The 23956-nt window shown below is 33.1% G+C and overlaps 1 pseudogene; it reads right to left on the bottom strand.

Annotated features, from left to right (window-relative positions):
- Positions 1–2975: 2975 nt before the first annotated feature.
- Positions 2976–23944, bottom strand: LOC134276308 (uncharacterized; annotated as a pseudogene).
- Between the last annotated feature and the right edge of the window lie 12 nt (positions 23945–23956).

Here is a 23956-nt window from a genome sequence, read left to right as displayed (position 1 = left end):
TAGTTAAATGTGTCAAAACCGGTCACATCCCCCTTAATTGTGCTTTTGTCGTGATTGAAAAAAAGGGGGAAAAAACCCTGGCCGTAAACAATTCAGTGTGTATATAGAGCAAAAAACGTAAAAGTTTACTTAATGAAATTGTCATCAACTTGCTAATGATGTTGACGTCTTTAAATGAATTGTTTTGTTTCATCCACTTGTTTGTCAATATCTTGCCTTAATTTAGAAACTTGGTAAGTAGGAATGCTCTTGCTCTGAATCAACTCAGAGAGTAAATTCCACATAGGTGATAAGGGTACATTGCTAATAAGAAGGGAAGTTGATAGGAAATTTGAAGTCAAGTAGTCAGGACCCATTAACATATCTTTAGACTAAAATCAAAATATATATTAAATGTTACCCTAAGATTCTGAAATTTTTATCGGCCAACAAGAGGCCTATTGGCCATAATTCACACTTCAGCACATTGGCGAAGAAAAATCACAAATTAGTTTTTTTTTGAAAAGTTTCAATGTGGGTTGAAGTTCCTGAGGATACTTTCATATCAATATGACTAACAGACTTCGAAGATTTCTACTTTTCCAAACTTCCCTTTGAAAAAATTTTGGTCCCCCTTTGAAATTTGAGGAGAATTTTTAAAAAAACCTGAAATTTTGACCCCCTTTGTGACCCTCCATCCCCCAATATCAAAAAAAAAAAACCGAAATAAGGGTTTTTTGTTAACATCTACTGTGAAAAGGACCTTGATTTACGCATCCAAAGGACTGGTCTTGTAAATTTTGAACCCATTACTTAATCATCAACTCTTTTTTCTTGACTAGAAAATCCAGCACTGTGCCACACAGGCAATGAGGAAAAATAATTAAGGACATACTCCCAAATACAAATGCTATATAAAATCAAAGCATTAATTTTTTAAACAAAAAAAAAAATCAATTAAATGTCCAACATACGGCATACGCAGGTATGTTAAGGTTAAACCAAAATTCTACTTGGCAATAGATATGAGGTCAAAAAAAGCATATACGTGAAGTTTAAGATAGCAATTTCTTAAAATCGATATCTAAATTGACTTGAGGTCGAAAAAAATCAAGTATGCAGAGGCAAAATATAAATGGAATTTTGTCGTTTCTGGGTCCCTGTATTTATCATAGGGTTAAATACCAAACCCGTGACGTCATAACTGTTGATCATGCACTAGCAGATTGAAAGTGAAACGTAACGAGAATTCATCATTTCAGAAAAAAAACTTGAAAAAATGGAAAAAAGAAGGATGGTTTCCATACAAATTTTGCCCTGTGATTTTCTAAAATATGAAACTGATGGAAAAGTTGAAAACTCATGCTTTTTCAATAATTGAAATTCAATGCAGAAAAATCATACAAGTCATTTCTCTCACATGTGTATTTAAATGTAATTATGACGTCATAAACATGTGCATTTTCCCATATTTTCTGAAAAAGTTGCAGAAGACACCAATTTTCAATGGAATTTTCTTTCAGAAAACATTGTCCACAAGCATCGCCCAAAAAGATCTTGAGATATGTGATTTGTTATTGAATTTTGCACAAAATATCAAAATATTAACGTGGGCGACGGCTGTGGACACTGTTTTCGAAAGGAAAATCCCCCTTTAAAAATGGGTATTTTGAGGCTTTTTCTGTTGAATATAGAGAAATCCCTCAAATTAACGACGTCATATTTGCGGAATGGTAAACCTTCATGCCATATTCTCTCCTGACTTATCAGAGTCATTTATTTAACTAATATTTAAGCCAGTTTCAAAACTTTTTGATATCATTACATTTTTAGGGCGCAATAAAGCTAAAACCACAACTTCTTCTTAAAAGCATTTACAATGAATATCATGTGTGATTCATGTGGGAATAAAGCTGAATAAGGTATGCTCATATATTTCTACTATTTCTTCGTAAAATAAAAGCAGACAGGGTGTTTACTCGCCGATCAGCCTTTCCTCTGTCTTTCGTAACAAAAAAGTTGCAAAAGTTAAACACTACGCCGCACACTTTAAAATTTAATGTTTGTTTCTATCTAAAGTTCTTAGTCTATTGATTTTAGAAAGTGCTGCTAGAATCGTATGGTGTACGGGAATTGATGCAATTTTTTCGATCTTATGAAAAAAGTGTAAATATTTTGGGAAGGTTTCGTCCGAAAGTGTTGAATAATTATTTCTGTGATAGGACAGTAGGATTGTAGCAGCACTTTTCATGGCACAGATATGTTTTTACATAGCTATTATTACAAATTTAAATTAATTATCCCGGGGTAGTGTTGAACTTTTCACTTTTTCATTACGGCATTTTTTCTAATTATAGACGTCAAGTGGTGACGTCGTGGTGACGTCGTGGTGAAGTGCTTCCTGTAGTATAAGTCCCATTGAAGTCTATAGAAGGCATAATGATAGCAAAAGTTTTATCCATGACTTTTCCGATTTCTAAGTGTTACATAATATAGACAAAGTTTTAATTCGCCGAATTCTGATCTGTGTGCTGCCTTAACTATAACCCGCGTATTTTTATTGGTAATTTCAAAGTCATCAAAGAGGCTATAATAGTTTAGAAATCATATATCAGTAATACTTTCCTTCAAGTTTCTCAAATATTTCATGTCTTAAATATCATGAATATGTAAAAAGTTGCTACAATCATAAGGACTTAAAAAGAATTATTTTTAAGGAGTGACAATTAATTCCATTAAAAAATCAGCAGATAATACAATAATAATATTTATATCCAAAGTTTTATCTTTATCATAACAATGAAACATCCTTTCATTGACATTACAATTTGCTGTGACAACTAAATTATATTTCTTTATGTTGATGTAATCTACACTTACATATTCTGATAACTTGAAAGATAATTTTAAACAACATAAATCAGAATAAAATTATAACTTACATAATGAAACATTTTTATTTACAAAATAGAGTCATGATGACACCCTATACACTTTCACAGGCATATATAGTCATATACAAAGATCTTCTCCAGATATTTAATTTTCTTAACTTTTCTTTCGAACTCAACAACAAACAAATTATTTATACACACACATAAACCAAATGGCTCCTTCAGATCACAGTTATCTATATAACGGAGGAACTGTCCGTTCTGGTCTAGGATGTGGATACAGTGGTTATTAAAGTCTGCTGTCAGGATCTGACTCTGACTGTCTGTTGTGATGCCACAGGGTTCAAATTGTTTGTTCTTTGAAGCGGAAGGATGACCAGTGTATCTAAATCGAAGTTTTCCAGCCTGGTTGACCACCACTACAGCACCAGCTTCACAGTCAGCCACACAGATATCCAGGTTTCTGTTTTCACTGATGTACTTAATGTAGTAATTACCTGAATACAGAGGTTTACGCTCCTCATCAAACTGGATTGTTTGTTTCTCTGTGGAGCCTGAGTAACGGACAACTTTGGATTGTGTTTTATCATCACTGTACATGGTAACCAGGGGATCACCAGAGGAGGTGACACAGAGATTAACTGGTACCCAGCCCTGTAATCTGATCATCTCCTCTGTCTGTCCATTCTTCACTTTATACACAGTTTTTTCTCTTCCATCAGAGTACACTAGATCTCCATCACCCGTCACTGCTATATCATTTGGAAATCCCCTTGATTTTTTTGTGATTGTCTTTATAAGTGAACCTTGAATGCTAAAGCATTTCATATCACTGACTTCTCCACTTGTCCAAATTTCTTCTTCACTGAGACAGGCAACACTACGAAGGTCTCGATACCCAGTATTTATAGTAGTGGTAAGTTCTGGTTCTTCTAACAGTTTTCTACTTGATTTTACTGGTGTCTTCAGTCTGTAGCCATTTTCGTCTGTTGTAGTAGATAATGGTATGAGAGATCCAAACAACTTGTAAATCTGTTCTCTGTCTACTGGTTTAGGATTAAACATTGGTAGTGATACTTGAACTTTAGGAGGAAGTTTGCTGAATTCTTTGTTTCTGGAGTTGTATTCAATGGTCATGGACACTTCATTTGATTCTTCAATTTCCTTCAGGTTGAGCAGAGTTTGTTCAATAAGAGACTGTATTTGTTTCACTTCTTTTGCTTGTTTCTTGAGAATGTCAAAATGTTTGTCTTTTAAATCTTCAATTTCTTTTTTCAGCGCGTTGATGACATTGTCAAGTTCTCTGTGCCATTGTTTTCCATGTTCTGTTACTGCGATTGTACGTTTCTCATATTCCCCATCCAAGTTAGCTATCTGTGTTTCTAGATCTTTTGTAATTTCTTCATATGTTGGAGAAATAATGCTTTGTAATTCTGCTGTATCTTTTTCTAAATCATTTTTCTTTGAGTTGTATATTTCTGACAGTTCTACAAAATGATGTCCTTTATGTTGATTTGATGTAAAACATAAAGGGCAGACAGGAATGTCACATTCCTTGCATTTTAATTCACAAGTGTTGGTTGGATGTGTTGAACACTTTGGATAAATCAAAGTTGACTTTCTTTGTTCGAATGGGACAATTTTATGTTTGTCATATTCATCAGCAATGTGTTCTCCAATACAGGGTTTACAAAGGTTGACATGACAGAAATCACAGTACATCTGAACTATAGCTGTCTCACAAAGGTCACATCTGATCACATCCTGGGCACTGTGGCGGGGATCCATACTTTCTGCAGACTGAAGTTCTATAAATCAAGAAATGTTTAAGTATTAAAATTAGCCCAGCATTTAATTGAATAGTATTTTTAACTGCTAAATGAATATTCATAGCACTTCCTGATCATCCTTGTATAACCAGTCTGGTCGAACCCCCAAACGGGTACCAAAGGTATGTACATATTTAACATACCATAAAAATGTATCGATCACATTTGTTAATTTGAAATTACAAGAAGTTATAGTTGGAATCAATTAAATAAATATATTAGGATCTACAGAATGATACGACACCGAAAAAGTATCATGAAAATTTATACATAAAACGAAAGTAGAATAGCAACGAACAGTTTCTATGAATAATTTCGAAATAATAATATCTACCATGGTAGCCACTGAGAAACTTGCCTTATATTTGTGAAAAGGAATTCATCAGTTCTCTTTTTTTTCATTTAAAAATGTCTCGACCCTGTTTCACCATCTCCATATTTCTGAGTTTATTGCCATTCTGAAAATTAGAGTTATCGCTCTTACAGCATTAAACCCACTTGGAGACCACTCCTCCCTTATTTTTTACTTTTCATAAATGCCTATGATTCCCACTCCTCAGTTTTAAAATACCTTTGGTTCACTCATCTCTAATCTGAAGATCTTCAGACCCACATTGCTCCATTTTTATTATCATTTATAAATCTTTGAACATAAAAAACAATCTTTTTATTATACCATTCATGATTGTCCCTAAATAGTTGAGATGTAGCTAAAATAATATAGATCGACGTTTCCCGTCTATCACTGCTCAGAAAAATGAAAACAAAGTTATTTTAATTCCAAAAAGCAAATAGTTAGGTAATATACAAATAAAAAATTAATATTATATAAACGTAATAAATTCTTATTTATAAAAAAAAATCGCTATGGTTATAAAACTTGACAACGATGATCCTTTTGTGCAAATGACACGCATTTTTCCTCATTATAGTTTAATACTTCGGTTTTTTTTTTATCCAACTTTGATTGGCCTAGGTATAGATTCATGAGATTAAAAAATTATCCCTGTTCTTTAATGTCTCAACAGTGTTCATAAAAAATCTTTATTGTTTAACGTCGCTCTCGAGAATTCTTCACTAATATGGAGACGCCACGACTTGCCGATGGAGGCTTGGAAATTATGACCTGTATACTTGACAATCAGGATCATTGAGTAGTGGGGGTGTGTCATTTTCCTGCTACACGGGACCTTGGTTTATACTTTTACGGTCTCATCTAAAGGGTCGGTGTTCACGTATAACAGTTGGATCTATAAAGATTGAGGAGAAAATAATAAATACCAAACTAGATTTTTTTAAGAGCTCAAATTGACATGTATACCAGGCCTTAATACAATAAACTGAACAGACTTTGACAACTTTAAAATTTTGCGTTTTAGGAATGGCATCTTTGCATCACAATGTTTAAAATTTTAAAAATAAACATGAAAAAATTAAGTGTGATCATCAAAATTAACTCAGAAAATTTATTCAATTGATATTTTGACCTAAATTAAATTTATAGTTTCATTTTATAAGTGAAGTTTACAGATTTTTATTTGAAAATTGAAATATATAATAAGTACATGTACCATTGTCAAGTAAAACTAGATGCTGTCATGAGACGGTAATACCCGCACTATGGTGTTTGCCTCTATATGCACACTCCTTCAAATTGGGCTTTACCAAGGAAAAATCAATATAATTCAATAATTCACATAATACATGTATATTCATCAAATTGAGCAAAATATTCTCAGGTGACCATGTGACCCATAGGCCTCGATCTTATAGGTATTTCATATTCTTAATTCATTACCAGTCTGAAATTAAACAACAGGATTTTATTAATGATGTAAATTAGGTGTGATAGGACCCAATTGGAACATTTTAAATCTATTTTCTCATATAGATCAACAACAAATAATATTTTTCAAATTAGTGTAAAGCGTTTTTGATGATTTTTTCAAAATGTACAAACTTTTTTTATATTTGATTGGGCAGAAAAACCTTGAAAGCGGCCATATACCCAATTAATTTAGTCAACCCCCACCCCTCTCCCATCAACACACATACACACATACACACCATTTTCCTGTTTTTGGAAATAGGCCTAGATGGCAAAGTTATGATAAAACATATTTTGTACGTGATAATTTTAAATTTGTTCTTGTACTATACATGAATCTGAACACCTGCATCACATTGGGCTAATGCGTTACGTACTACCTAACTTAAGTACCGGGGTACTAGTTTTACCATTATCATTTTTATATAGCACTGCACGTGCAGTACTAGTGTTGTGTACACATCATTGCATGTATGTCAGTAGGAATTATTTTGTGTTTTAATTGGATCATATTTCATGAAGTTTATGGGACCTTATAATGACAGTCGGTAAGTACAAGTTTGGTATAAATTTGGGTAAAATAGATCTAGTCTAAATGCAACTGGCTAGGTTAAAGTTTAAAGGATCAAAGGTCATCCGATGCTGCAATAAGATGAATTTCACATTCTAGCCCGTTATCGACGTTACATTCAGTTACAAGATACAGAATTTTTTTTGGCTAGCCCCTGAGGGGGGGGGGGATTTCCAGACCAGAATTTCCTGAGAAGCAAAAAAGAGGAGAAGTTATGGTGGGGGTCTGTTTTCTAGGGTAGAGGGCATCCAAAGTCATTTTATTTGCTTCAGTATATATTATAGTCCTGCAAATTTGGGGGGGGGGGGGGGTTCTCCCAATCCACTCCCTGTCCCTGTAATGACAAATGATAATATGACTCCTAAATGGTAGGAAACTTTTTCCATTTGACTATACATAATTTTGTTTTTTGTGTTATTATGTTATGTAAATTTAATGGTATAAAGGTTATGAACCCCTGGAGGTCATCCCCACTCTCCTAGAAATGTTCACAATATTAATATGACTGCATTAAATTAAATAAAAGTGCATCAATGATAAGATTACTTGACTTTTATTCATGAATTTGTGTCAACCTATCTTCCTAGAATTAGGAATGAAAATCATTCAGAGATGGACCACATTAAACTATTTGTATAAACATTTTTTTAAATGTAAAAACAAGTAGTAGTTTGCATACATGAACAAACAGGGGTCTGGGAAGGGGTGAGGGGAAGGATCGAGTTAATATTTCTTTACGTCTTAATGGTTAAAAACTCCTAAAATGAATGTTGACCTCAAATCTAATTTGTCCTCATTATTTTTCAAGTAGTGGTGTCTCCATATGAGTGAAAAATTCCTGAGAGGGATGTTTAACAACAAACAAAATGACATAAAAACACAATATTGATTTGCGTTAAGAAATATGCAGGGGATTTTTTCCATCATAAATCTTCTTCTCAAGAACAGCAAGGGCATTATTGTCCCCCATTTTGGGGAAGGGAGGGGACATTAAATCTCATTAGTCTGTCAGTCTGTCCATCTTATTGACAGCTAGTATGTGCATCTGTCACAATAAATTTAACCTTGGTCATAACTTTTGAATTATAAGAGATAGTGCCTTCATATTTGACATGTACATTGCCACAAAACGTTCTAGATATACTATGATTTTTTAACCCAAGTGAGACCTTGACCTTAAAGTTTTACCTACTTTCCAAAAATTAACATTTTAAATTGATCGTTTTGAAAGAGAAAAGATAGGGCATTTAAATTATACATGTACATTACATGTGAAAAGACTTTTCTAAATATATTATGACTTTTGACTCTGTGATCTTGACCTAGAAGTTTAACCTACTTTTCAAAAATATTATATTGTACATGTATATATGACTTTTGATTCAAAAGAGATATAGGACTTTCCTATTTGACATGTACATTACCTGCAACAAAATGTTTCAGAGCATGCTATGATTTTTCCCCTTTGACCCAATTTTAAAAAATTGATATATGATAGGGGTGCATATTGTAGACACAATCTGCCATAAATTATAGCATCCCATTCACTAAAACACAGAAAGCAGAGGACCACAATTCTTTGAATTTGCTTGTATAATCTTGATAGATGGAAACATCCTCATATAATATAGATTCAAGTTTCTATGCCACACCATGATTAGGAATACATGACTTTTTGTATAGTTTTGTCATGTCCGTCCTCCACCCTTCCATCTGTCTTTCCATCGTGGCTCAAAGAAACTTTCTAGATATTTTTATCAAAGCTCATATGTTGATGCATTCTGATGTAAACTATCCAACTGCAGCAACATTTTTTGACCCTGACGTTTCCTTTGACCTTTACTTAACTTCTCTTTATATTAGTGTTTAGTTTAATTTTAGAGAAACCATTCAAGTTGTGTAATGAATCTTCACATGATGATACATACTGATGTAAGCTTTACAATGCTTCACTCTTTTTACCTTGACCTTTCCTTTGACCTTGACCCACTTTTCTAAAATTAATGTCTAGATCAGTTTTGAATAAACAATTCAAGATATACTTATCAAACTCCATATGCTGATACATACTGCTGAGAGCTATTAATACATCAACTTATTTTGACCTTGAATTTTCCTTTGACCTTGACCTCACTTTTTAAAATATGTGTTTATCTAAGTTTTAAATAAACCATTAATTATAGTTTTATCAAACTTCATATGCTAATAGTAAATTCATACTGATATAAGCTTTTCAACTGCAACAACATTTTGGCCCCAACCTTTCCTTTGACCTCTCTTTTTTAGAAAAAGTGTTAAGCTCAGTTTCATTAAATCATTCAAGATATTTTTTATCAAACATAATATGCTGATATGTATTAGTGAAGCTACTCAACTTCACCTTGCACATTCCTGTGATCTTGACCTCCATCCCTTTTAATTTGTATTTCGCCTAGTTTTAAAGAAATGATTTAAGACATTTTTAAAACATCATTTTTGACCCCATTAGTCCCCCCGACCATCACCAACCATCTCCCCAAAGATGATAAGGCTACTGTGTAAAATGTAAGAGAAGTTCAGGAAAAAGCAGACTGCATAAAAAAACATTGCATGTTTAAACTTACCCATTGACCCCCCGGGGCAAAATTAAAATTCCGAAACCTTACTGCACATCTACATGACACCACCAACCATCTCCCAAAAGATGATTAGGCTACTGTGTAAAATGTGGAGTTCAGGGAAGACGGGACTTTTTGTATAAAAAACGTCATTTTTCGACCCCCATTTGACCCCCAGGCAAAATCAAAATTCCGAAACCTTACTGCACATCTACATGACACCAACAACCATCCTCCAAAAGATGATTAGGCTACTGTGTAAAATGAAGGAGAAGTTCGGGAAAGACAGGGCTTTTTGCATTAAAAACGTCCTTTTTCGACCCCCATTTGATCTCCAAGGGCAAAATCAAAATTCCGAAATCTTACTGCACATCTACATGACACCAACAACCATCCTCCAAAAGATGATTAGGCGACTGTGTAAAATGTGGGAGGAGTTTAGGGAAGACAGGCCTGTTTGCATAAAAACGTCATTTTTCGACTCCCATTTGACCCCCAGGCAAAATCAAAATTCCAAAACCTTACTGCACATCTACATGACACTATCAACCATCTCCCCAAAGATGATTAGGCTACTCTGTAAAATGTAAGAGGAGTTCAGGGAAGACGGGGCTTTTTGCATAAAAAACGTCAATTTTCGACCCCCATTTGACCCCCCAGGGCAAAATCTAAATTCCGAAACCTTACTGCACATCTACATGACACCACCAACCATCTCCCAAAAGATGATTAGGCTACTGTGTAAAATGTAAGAGGAGTTCAGGGAAGACGGGGCTTTTTGCATAAAAAACGTCATTTTTCGACCCCCATGTGATCCCCCCAGGCAAAATCAAAATTCTGAAACCTTACTGCACATCTACATGACACCACCAACCATCTCCCAAAAGATGATTAGGCTACTGTGTAAAATGTAAGAGGAGTTCAGGGAAGACGGGGCTTTTTGCATAAAAGATGTCATTTTTCGACCCCCATTTGACCCCCCGGGGCAAAATCAAAATTCAAACCTTACTGCACATCTACATGACACTATCAACCATCTCCCGAAAGATGATTAGGCTACTGTGTAAAATGTAAGAGGAGTTCAGGGAAGACGGGGCTTTTTGCATAAAAACGTCATTTTTCGACCCCATTTGACCCCCCCCCAGGCAAAATCAAAATTCTGAAACCTTACTGCACATCTACATGACACCACCAACCATCTCCCAAAAGATGATTAGGCTACTGTGTAAAATGTAAGAGGAGTTCAGGGAAGACACGGGGCTTTTTGATAAAAAACGTCATTTTTCGACCCCCATTTGACCCCCCCAGGCAAAATCAAAATTCTGAAACCTTACTGCACATCTACATGACACCACCAACCATCTCCCAAAAGATGATTAGGCTACTGTGTAAAATGTAAGAGGAGTTCAGGGAAGACGAGGCTTTTTGCATAAAAAACGTCATTTTTCGACCCCCATTTGACCCCCCGGGGCAAAATCAAAATTCCGAAACCTTACTGCACATCTACATGACACCACCAACCATCTCCCAAAAGATGATTAGGCTACTTTGTAAAATGTAAGAGGAGTTCAGGGAAGAAAAGTGTGACAGACGGACGGACGGACGGACGGACGGACGGACGGACGGACGGACATGAGTAACAACAATATACCCGAACTTTCTTTAGAAAGTGCGGGTATAAAAATTAATCGAGAAATCAAAATTTTTATAGAGGAGACAGGTTTTAAAGTGTGCTCAAGTGGTATCAAAATAATATTCATATACTGTAAATCACTTTTTTTTGCAAGAGCTTTATTTTCTCGTAATTACACAATATGGTGTGCTCGCTAAAATGTCACTCTTGCATATATTAATTTTTCTTATAGATTATATATAGTGCAATAACCACAATTCATGAAAATTGTATCTCGCTTATGAAGAGGAAATGGCTGTCTCCCGAAAATGAGGTGTCGCAAAAATTAAGTAATTTTTATCAAAATAATTATATAAATTAACATTTAGGTTGTCATTATGGATAAAAGATGATGGATGAAAAACTTGTAATAATTAAAATGTATTATGCCAACAGTTACACATTTTATTGAATCATCAATGAAACATTGCACAGTACTATACACTTCTTAATCAAAATTTTACAGCCACAATTCAATTAACATGATTGATTTAAATTTATAGATAACGTATCCAATGATTAAAAACAAATTGGGCATACTTGATAATACTTGAACTTTATATCTCTTTATAATAAACAAATGTTCATTTTATACAACAACAATATCTACAGATAAAATAAAACGATCAAGACTGGAACACAGTATACTACACATTTAAATGTTACTACATTTGGAAAAAATATAATAATAATAATAATAATAATCATAAAACTTTATTTAAAGAAGGTAACCTGGTTAGTGCATGCACTATTCTTCCCCAGGGCCCTCTATACATCAATTATAAAAAGATACAAGATACAATTCATCATATATAATAGGAATTACAATCACAAATTATGAATACAGTGTCCATGTACAGAAATATGACAATACAGAAATATGACGATCATAAACATATGCTCAAGTAATTGAGCGACAGCTGATAATGTAATTTTCTACATTACGTTTAAATGCTTGTAAAGATTGAGTGAGTCTAATGTATTGTGGAAGTTTATTCCATAGATGTACACCTGAGTACTGAAAAGAGGTCTTGAATAAGTTTGTATGAAATTTTGGTAATTTAAGATCGTAATTAGTTTCAGATCGCAGGTTATAGGAAGTTGAAGAATGAAATTCAAATAAATTATGAAGATATTCGGGAGTCATTCCGCTGAAAATTTTGTATAATAATATGTATTTGTACAGATCAAATAGCTCATAAATAGTTAACCATCCAAGTTTCTCAAATAGTGGTTTAGGTGAGGAATCAGTACTTGCGTCAAGAATAATCCTTGCTGCCCTTTTTTGTAATTTAAATAGTCTGTCCATGTCCTTCTTAGGGGCATTACCCAAACAGTCATACAATAGTTAATAGATCGTAAAATATAAGCATTGTAATATAGTTTCCTGGTATGAAGAGGGAGAAATTTTTTAATCCTACGAAGAGTAAATAACTTATAATTTAAAGTTTTGCAAACCGAATCAATATGATTCGCATACTGTAACTTATCATCAATATGTACACCAAGAATTTTTACAGTTTCAACCATTTCAATTGTTTTGTCTGAGGCATAAAGTTGTAAATTTGGATTTTCTAGTTTTGATTTTCTTTGTTGTGTTCCCATTAACATACATTTCGTTTTATCTACATTTAATACCATTTGATTTTGAGCACACCATTTCTCAATTTCACAAAGATCTGAATTTTATAGTGTATTTTCTAAACATCTTGCATTATGATTATTAAAGTACAAAGTAACATCATCAGCAAACATATCAATATTTTAATTGTTTACATTTAAAGGAAGGTCGTTTATGTACAATAAAAATAAAAGTGGACCTAAAATTGACCCTTGTGGTACTCCTGCTGTGACGGGTAGAGTATTGGAGACACATGTTCCAAATTTAACACACTGGGTACTATCGTAAAGATATGATTTAAACCACTTTATAGCCGTTTGGGCAAATTTGTAATGGGTTAATTTCTCTAGAAGAATATCATGATTCACCAAATCAAATGCTTTACTAAAATGTATAAATGTAATACCGATTAGTTCACCACGATTCATTGCATAAAGCCAACTTTCTGTTAGTTTTGTAAGTGAAATTTGACAAGAATGGAGTTCCCTAAATCCCGACTGGGATTGTGTTAGTAGATCAAATTCATTAGTGAAATTTTGTATTAGCTTAGCTACATGTTTTTCTATCAATTTAGATACAGTTGGTAGAATAGAAATAGGACGATAATTATTCGGGTCAGCTTTGTCACCTTTCTTAAAAATAGGTGTTACTTTGGGTTGTTTTAAATTTGTCGGGAAAATACCACTTACTATGCGAGCATTAACAAGATGAGTTATAGGTTTACATATATATTTGGGGATCCCGTTTCAAAAGACGCAGCCCAATAAAGTCAATGCCAGCTGATTTATTGACATTTAGAGAATTTAACATGTTAAAAACTTCACTTTCCTCAATTTGATGAATACTAAACAAGGTTTCCTCATCAAGCTAAGACCTAACAAAATTACATAATATATTAGGATCATAATAATGTTTTGGCATTTTCAAAAGAAGCTTGTTAGTAACATCCGTAAAATAATTATTAAAAGTATTTGCAATATCCTGTAAATTATCAACAGAATCACAGATAACCTACATTGAAGTCCTAATGCGAAAAACTTCACAATTACTTTCAGTATATACAGAAGTATTATATACAATTAACATCATGTAATCTGTTACAGTACAGTCCAATTCAATCTTGATACCTCATACTCCACATCCCAGAAAAAAGGGAAGTCATTAACTGATTGTAATACACTGTATATACTGATTCTAATTCAATAAGATACGTCCTTAAGGGGAATAACCTTAAAACATGTGTAGTGTAAAGATAAGAACAGGAAACACGAAGTCAAACAGAAACATTTCCAAAGTTAGACCATATGTTATAAGGTGAAAAACCGTAAAATCGTCACATTTATAGAGTTAATTATATATACATATCCACTATACATAAGAGTTCCATGAAAGAAGTATTCCTTTATATGCATTTGTACAATTTTATTCTTCAGTGTTGAGTTAGTCCATTATTTTATAAACTGAATTGATGGATTTTTCCGTTATTTCCCTATCATGACAGGAAGCACACGAGTATTAGTATATAGTACTGTATTTCGGTGAGTGCGGTAAAGGTATCAATGGTCACATGACCCATTAGTTACATGTTATCATATCATATCAAAATCTTAAGAATGGAAGGCCTGTGGTTTGTTAATACAAAGAATAAGTGTAAAAGCAACCACAAGTGAAGACTTAAATGTAATATGAAGTTAATAAACAACTTTCAGGTTTATTAGTTAAAAAAAAAACATTACAAATGAAGAACAGAACAAATATGGATCTTTTAAACATAACAGATGAAATTTAATGCCATTTAGGAGTTTGCATCTCCTTCCACAACCTGTCACATCCACCGCATGCTTTTGTCGTGACTGGAAAAAATGAATACTAATCTTGGGCCATAAACAATTGAGTGTGTATACAATCTGGCCTAACAAGTATGAATGATAGATTGTCATCGTATTAGACCATAGAACTTGCAAAATGAAAATGATATCTTAAAATGAGACTGTTCTTCTTGTTTCATGAACTTGTTTGTCAATAGCTTTTCCTTCTTTTAGATTGATGGATTGTATACTGGTTAACGTCCCTCTCCAGAATATTTCACTTATATGGAGACGTCACCATTGCCGGTGTAACGACGAAAAGTGACCTCCGTAGAATATTAACCGGGGGTCATTTTTCTATGTAGAAATGTGACCTCCTGGTCAATATTCTACGTAGAAAAATAACCCACTTTTTTGTAGAAATTATGTCCTTAGGGTCGATTTTCTCCGTGTGCATTGTAGAGAACTAACTTCGTAGAAAAATGACCCCAGGTGATTTTTTTATGCAAAAATATTCGTTTTAGTAGGAATATTCTTGTTAGGCGAATACATACGGGTAATATAAAGCAACCTTATGATATAAAGTGTTCATTCCTGAATGCTTTTAAGCTTAAATAACATTTGCTTAGAAAATTAGAAAAAAAATGTTTGGTTTTTTATGAATGAAGTTTCAAACTTTTCATAAAAAGTAGAGATGGTTTAATAAATTTGAAAAAAAAAACAAGACTAAAATAAATTGCCTCTGACCTATGATACCAGGGAAAGAAAACCTTTAAAATTTCTTTTGTCGTTTGGTAGTGTTAACAAAACCTTAACAAAATGGGGGTTGTAGTATAAAGAAGTTTTCGTCATACCAAAAATGGCACATATACTCGTAGTATCGTGTTACTCCTTTCAACAAGTACTTACATGTGATGATTTGAGGTTTTTTTTACCAATTGAAAAAAACAACAACAAATGTTGGATTGTGAAAAGGTTTTCAGCTTACATATTATATTTATGCCCCCGTAAACGAAGTTTTTTTTTTTGGGGGGGGAGGGGGTATATAGTTTTTTTTACTTTTTTACCTGTCCATCCGTCTGTCTGTTTGTCCGCAAAACCATTAACCTTGCCCATAACTTTTGACTGGATGGGACTATGGCTTTCATATTTACATAATCACAGGTGTATTTTTAAATCACCTTAGTAAATCTGACCTATTGCTATCCGTTTTCGTCCGTCGACGTGCGTCGTACGTTAACATTTGAACATTTTCAGCTTCCTCTCTAGATCTGCAACCAATCAACAAATTTCAACCAATTTTGACATAAGGCATCTTTGGTTAAAGGTGAACAAAAATCATGAATTTGATGGATTCTGTTCCTCTGGAGCCTGAGGAGTAGCGCCAAAACCACTAAAATTAATGCAATCTTTAAAAATCTTCTTTACTCCTGGACAACAAGCAGTCAAACTGTTTGCGTGATGGTAATTAGCATTTAGTCCTCTACCCAAATTGTGAAATTCATGGCCCCAGGGTTAGGGGTTCTGCTGCACATGTAAGAGTGGGGCTCTATTGATTATATAGATAAAATACATTACTTCTTTAAAATTCTTCATCTCTGCTCCTTGGTTTTAAACAAAATTTGAAAAGCTATTTTTAGCATATAGGTTCCAGTCAAGGACACATGGTCATTGGCCTTGGTGTCATTTTAAAAAAAACTTGATTAGTGAAATAGGCATTCTAAATATGAATTCTCTATCTCATAAGGTCCAAAATTTATGGCGAAGGTACAAAAAAAATATTTTTAGCATATAAGTCACAGTCAAAGTCATAAGGTCATTGACCTTGATACCATTTGAAAGAACTTAATTAGTGGAGTATGCATACCACACACATGCATGTATGACATCTTTATCTCTATTGTATAAAAGATATGGTGATGGTTCAAAAAGCTATTTTTAGCATAAACTGTATATCACAGTCAAGGCCACCAGGTCATTGACATTGGTGTCATTTGAAAGACCTTTAATAGTGAAGTATGCATGCCAAATATGAAGTCTCTCTATCTTTGATGGTTCAAAAGATTTAACGAAGGTTAATGTTTGCAGACAAAAAATATATATTTAGCATATACAGTACTGAAGGGACACAACCTAACAGAGAGCGACAGTAAGCCTGCTGCAGCATTTATTTTTTTTTTTTAATATACATGTACAGGAAGATGTATATAAAGAAAGAAATCCGGACCGCTATGAAATATGTCTGGTTTATCGGGGTATACTCAGGTGAAGTGAAATTTACATATTAATTGAACAATTAATTACGCTAATTAATCACGACATTTAGTAAATCGTACATTGTTTCAGTCTCTCAAAATGGCGTAAGAATAATCAGAGAAATATAATATAGAGGGGATATTTTAACGTATGAATTATGATTTATTATAAATTTTGAAATGTTTTAGGACTAATTATTAGGAAAAAGTAATTAATAAAGACGTAAGTAATACACAGTTATGTGGGTTGTTAGAGAGTTGGTAACGCAAACTAACTGTAGAGTTACACTAAATTGAAAGAATAATCTTGTTAAGTATCATCAGGAATTGGGTCTAATTCACGTTCATTCTGGTGAAGTCATTCAGTTTGTTAATACCATTAGGGCGAAATGACTTCAATTTGTGCATCCAGAAGGAAGATTTTCATATACACGCATTTTTTCATGCCCAAGAAGATCAATAAGCTTAAGAAGAACAATAATTTTGATGCAAATTTTGAATAATTTAATGTAACACGTAAATTGAGAAATCATAAATAAAAAATTAAATAATTAGAATCTTTTAAAGACAATGTGTGTGTGAATTAGGGGGCATATATTAATATATTCTTATAAGGTCAGGAGAACAATTATTTTTTGCCTTTTTCTTTATTCTGATAAAAAATCATACTCGCTCCAAAATTCTGACCGTGAAAAAGATCTAATATACAGTGTAATTTTTTTTAAATAAAATGTCCGGTAAATATTTATTACGGACTTTTAATGTGTAACAACTATAAATGAAATCTAAATATATCAGATGTACAAAAGGTTGCATGTAATTTATAGATGCGATATCATAATTCACGTGTTAAGCAAACATTTAAACTACGATTTAGCAAATGTAAGGAATAACAAATGTATTTTTAAACTAAGTAAATCATGAATTTAAAAGGTATTTAGTTTAGATTTCTTTCGTCAGTTTCACTTGTACACCATTCGATACACTGAAAATCAATTTAACACTCTTTTCGTCCTCTTCTTTTTTGTTTTCTCGTTATAACTTAAGAAAAATAAATGCCTTACAACCCGCTGTTAAACTAGTTTGAATTTCTCGGGATCGAGAAATCATGGAAATCAATTAAACATGTACATGTAAATCTACCTCGAATGTACAGTTGAATTTTAGAAAATATATCAATGTTCTCCATTATATCACTGTTTACATGTACACATGTACAGTACTAGTGTACATGTCCGCATCGTCGCATGAACAACAATGATCGATCCAAAATACCATTACTGTATTGGAATATACAAGGGGCGGGGCTTACTGGAGGTGGATTAAAGGGGGGTTCCACGCATCAGTGCGAAGCCGGGTTCGCTCTAGCGGCCCCAGAGCTGACCCCGAGCAACCGGAGCGAACCCGGAGCGCACCCGCGGCCCAAAATTTCTGAAAGCAACCCCGGAGCGGCCCCCGGGAAACGGGAAGCAAAACCCAGGGTCCGCTCCGGGTTCGCTCTGGGTGTTAGGTTGTGTCCGGTGGTACTGTAGATCACATTTAAGGTTAACGTCATTCATCTTGGTGTCATTTGAAGGTTTTATTAGTGAAGTATGCATACCTAATATGAAGTCTCATTTTTCATGGTTGAAAGTTACGGCAACGGTTAAAGTTCGAAGGCAAAAAAGCTAATTTTAGCATATAGGTCACATTCAAGGTAACAAGGTCAATGACCTTGGTGTAATTTGAAAGAGCCTAACTAGTGGAGTATGCATACCAAATATGAAATCGCCATCTTTCATGGTTCAAAAGTTATGGCAAAGGTTAAAGTTTGCATACAAAAAACAAACCGACAAACAACAACAGGACAAAAACAATACACTTACCGGACCATTCATCCAGACGCATAAAAATTGATTTTTTAATGTGGGAGGTAACAGCAATATAGCACCCAGGATGACAAGTTGCAATGAGTAACAGGGCCGTATGTGAGCCTTACTCGGCCACTCTGGAGCACAAACTCTAACTGTGCACCTTTCACCAACTTGTGACAATGTCATGTATAATGCGAAATAAAATCAAAGCATTTTACAAAAAAAAAACAGATAAATGAGCCGATTTTTATTTTTATAATTATTATAATTTTTTTAATATAATTTATATGTAATTTTTATAGGTTTTTTCATACATCAAAGAGATATAATTTAAAAATCTCATTAAAGCAATAATTTTTTTCAGGTTTGTTGATCATTTTATGTCTAAAATATGACAGAAGTTGCATCAAACTTAAAAAAAATATTCTTAAAATTTATAATTAATTCCATTAATTTTAAGTGAAAACCAACAGTAAGAAACTAATTTCATCCATCTATTCTGATAACTTGAAAAATAAACATGATATTTTAACAATACAATTATAACTTACAAAATAAAACAGTCATAACCAAAAAAACCATAATAATTGCCTATATACAAGCATATATATCTATTTAGTTACATACAAAGATGTCTATTCCAAATATTTAATTTTCTTTAATTTCCCTTTCCACTCAGCAACAAACAGATTATTTTTTTACACACATAATCCCCATGGATCCTTCAGATCACAATTATCTATATAACGGAGGAAATGTCCTCCTGGGCTAGTATGTGGATACAGTGGTTATCACCGTCTTTAAAATTACTTGGCTGTCTGTTGTGATTCCATAAGGTTTAAATGGTTTGATCTTTGTAGTAGAAGGATGACCAGTGTATCTAAATGAAGATTTCCAGCCTGATTGACCACCACACAACCCGCTCCAAAGTCAGCTACACAGATATCCAGGTTTCTGTTCTCACTGATGTACTTAATTTTTCTATTTGCCAAAACAGAGGTTTACCCTTTTTATCAAACTGGATTGTTTGTTTCTCTTTGGAGCGTAAGTAACAAACTTTGGATTGTGTTTTTTCATCATGTACTGGGAAAAGGAGATCACCAGAGGAGGTGATACAGAGCTGTTTAGGTGTCCAGTCCTGCAATCTGATCATCTCCTCTGTCTGTCCATTCCTAACTTTATTCACTGTCTTTGTTGTCCCATCACAGTACACTAGATCTCCATCAACTTTCACTGCTATATCAGCTGGCCATTCCTTTGATTTTGTTTTGATTGTCTTGATAAATGAACCTTGAATGTTAAAACATTTCATATCACTGACTAGTCCACTTGTCCAATTTCTTTTTCACTGAGACAGGCAACAGAGCGGAGTTTTTTATACCCAGTATCCATAGTAGTGATAAGTTCTGGTTCTTCCAGCAGTTCTCTGTTTGATGTTTCTGGTTTTTTCAGTTTGTAGCCATTTTCTTCTGTTGTGGTAGATAAAGATGCAAGAGATCCAAACAACTTGTAAATCTGTTCTCCATTTACTGGTTTTGGATTAAACATTGGCAGTGATATTTGGACCTTGGGAGGAAGTTTCTAAATTCTTTGTTTCTGGAGCTGTATTGAAAGGTCAAGGACACTTCATTTGATTCTTCAATTTCCTTTAGGTTTTGCAGAGTTTGTTCAATAAGGGACTGTATTTGCTTTACTTAGTATGTTTCTTGAGAATGTCAAAGTGTTTTCTTTTTAAACTTTTTATTTCTTTCTTCATGGCAATGATGACATTGTCAATTTCTCTGTGCCATTGTTTTCCATATTCTGTCACTGCTGTTTTAATTTTTTTATATTCTCCTTCAAAATTAGCTATCTGTGTTTCTAGATCATTTGTGATTTCTTCGTATGTTGGAGAAATAATGTGTTGTAATTCCTTGTATCTTTTGCGATATCTTTTTTCTTTGAGTTGTATATTTCGGAGATTCTAAAAAATGTGCCCTTTATGTTGACTTGAGGTAAAACATGAAGGGCAAACATGAATGTCGCATTCCTTGCATTGTAAATCACAAGTTTTGGTTGGGTGTGTTGCACACTTTGGATAAATAAAGGTGGATTTTTTTTTTTGGAAATAAAATTTTATGTTTTTCGTATTCATCCCAAAGTGTTTTCCAATACATGGTTTACAAAGTTTGACATGACAGAAATCACAATACATCTTCTTTAGTTCTCACGATATCACATCTGATCACATCCTGGGCACTGAGGGAGGATCCATATTTTCTACAGATGATCTATTATCCAAAAATTGTTTTGACATTAAAATTGGTCTGCCTTTAATCCAAAAGATTTAGGCTGCTAAATGAAAAGTTACAAGCAGAAAATTTGGAAATCTCTTTTTTAAAAACTGTTTTAATTGCATATGTACAGATTGTACTTATTAGATATTTTATAAATATTCAATTGCAAACGACACCTTGAAAATGCTCAAATTCAAAATAAATTTGCAAGAATCAAGTTCTATAATAAGTTTTTAGACAATCTAGCTTTAAGGAAAATTCCTTACAATACGGATGAAATGACATATAAATCATTCTTCAGTACTTTATCTGTTATTTACATATAGATGAATCACACTACAACTTTACAGGTCATACGGTGGAGTTTGTTGTCGATCTAAAAAATAGAGTTATCTTTCGTGCATCGTTAATGTACTTGGAGCTTTGACTTATATACCCCACTGCTTGATTAAACGTTTTTTAAAAATCTGTTCAGAGGATCTGTGATTTGAACCGCTGACAATCCGATATTCAGATTCGCAACCCTTCTCCATATCTTAAACATTAAAATCAATTATGAAATGCATAATTAATACGTATACACCTTCATGACCGAGGAATGCAAATTTATTAATTAAAAACAGAAAACAACTATTGGTTTAATATAAACATGTAAGTACATGTATTCAGATTAAGAACTTGATTCAACAGCAATATTTTCATAAATGGTTTAGTCTTAATAATAAAATTGTTTTATTTTATTTATAAGTATATTTACTTATACTTATATAAGTATAAGTATATTATATAATTATAATTGAATATATTTAATATTTGAAGTTTCCATGAATAAAGATATACTTTTCTTTCGTTCTGACATGTTAAAAATGTCTATCTAAGAACATTAAAAACGTCTATCTATAGTTCTTATTTTGTCAAACGTTTTTTTAACAATGTTTTGAAAGCTGTCTTCTATTTTAATTGTTCTTTTAGTTATCTTTTTAAAAAATATTTTCTTTACATCCTGACAGAGTAAGTTTAAAGTAAAATCCTTTGTTCTACAATTAAATATTTACGTCATTCAATTTTTGTTTGTAACAGTTACACGCCATATAAAATAATCGAAAAATTATTTTATAACCTGTGGTTATTTAGATCATCATGGCTTACGTCAAAAACGTATCAAACCGCTTGAGTTGACTTTTTTTAAAACGTAAGATTTATTTAAAGACATTTTTAAAGGAAAAACTGTCGGAATTCTTATTACACTCATACATGGAAAGTCAGATCATAAGGAATGAATTTAATGGCTACCCAAATTAAACTGATATATTTTGGGTTGGAACAGCTTTCGTTTTTCTAAATTTAAACCGCTTCACAATTTATAATGCTTCAACTGCCCAAATTTGGGTCATACCATTATTGTCCTGAATTTTTTGAGATAAAATTTCTTTTTTTTTACTATAATCTAATGATTATTTTTTTAAAACAAGTTTTTCTCAAGGTTTGACCTTTTTGACTCGTAGTTCGTAATTAATCTTTCAATACAACAGGATTAACATATAAGTGAAGTGACAAGAAATACTTTTCTTAATTATTTACGTTTGATTAAATTGTAGCTACGTAACATCAATTCATTAACGTTATAAACTCTTAGACTGAGAATACATGTTTTATGCTTTGATATTTAAGCAATGAAGCATTATTTTTTTTTTGTAGATATCTCATAACTGCAACGGTGTGTGCAAACAATTGAGTAATGTGTGTTAGTGCGTTATTAGAATTCGCTTGCACACATTGTTCCAATTATGAGACTATATTTTAAAAAAAAAAGAATGATTTATTTCGAAAGTTAACATGTTTTAAACTCTCTGTCCTTACAGCGGATGTGATTTATATTCTAAAATGCATGTATTATTTTTTCTCCCCCATGGCACCTGATCCCACCTTGGATGTTTTTGAGGTCCGAATTTGCTTTGCTGATATGTTTTGTTGTTTTATGGACTTTTGAGCTTGAATAATGTTCTTTATTTGCACAGGTACAATTAATGTAACTGCTTTTGGTCAACGTGACCGTGATTTTTTATTTTACCTTATCACGTTGCACAACCTCGGCGTTCAACGTATGTGACGTCAAAATAAAACACATGCTTTAAACCTCCTTCCCGTGATATGGCGTTTTGAATGCTTTAGATTTCAATATACTTTATGTGCAAAATTAAGTGAAATGTAAATATTGATTAATGAAAAAATAATTGAAGAGAGTTGAATTTTATTTGTAAGATAGTAATTCAAAGGCAATATTATTCGTGGCAACTCTTTCAATTATACGACTAATGTCAATAAAAAAAGTAAATCCGAAAAATTATCAACCGGATAAGTTAAAAGGTTACATTTTTTGATCAGTATTCACAAAATCAATGGAATATACATACATAAAATATTTCTATTTAAGGTATTTCAATTTTTAACTTTTCCCTCCATCTCAGCAACAAATAAATAAGTTTTATCCACACATATCCCGTGAGGATACCTAGAGCACAGTTATCTATATAACAGAGGAATATCCACCCTGGTCTAGGATATGAACACAGTGGTTAAAACATTCTGCAGTAATGATCTGACTCTGACTGTCTGTTGTGATGCCACAGGGTTCAAATGGTTTGCTCTTATTTGTAGACAGGTGACCAGTGTATCTACATCTGAGTTTTCCAGCTTGATTGATCACTACTACAGCACTAGCGCCACACAGATATCCAGGTTTCTGTTCTCCCTGAGGCATTTAATTTTGCTA

Source organism: Saccostrea cucullata, unplaced genomic scaffold, assembly GCF_032062105.1.
Source record: "Saccostrea cucullata isolate Sc308-1 unplaced genomic scaffold, CSIRO_AGI_Scuc_v1 ctg6560, whole genome shotgun sequence".
NCBI lineage: Eukaryota > Metazoa > Mollusca > Bivalvia > Ostreida > Ostreidae > Saccostrea > Saccostrea cuccullata.
Note: the sequence above shows the minus strand (reverse complement) of the source record. Positions and strands in the feature narration are given on the sequence as shown.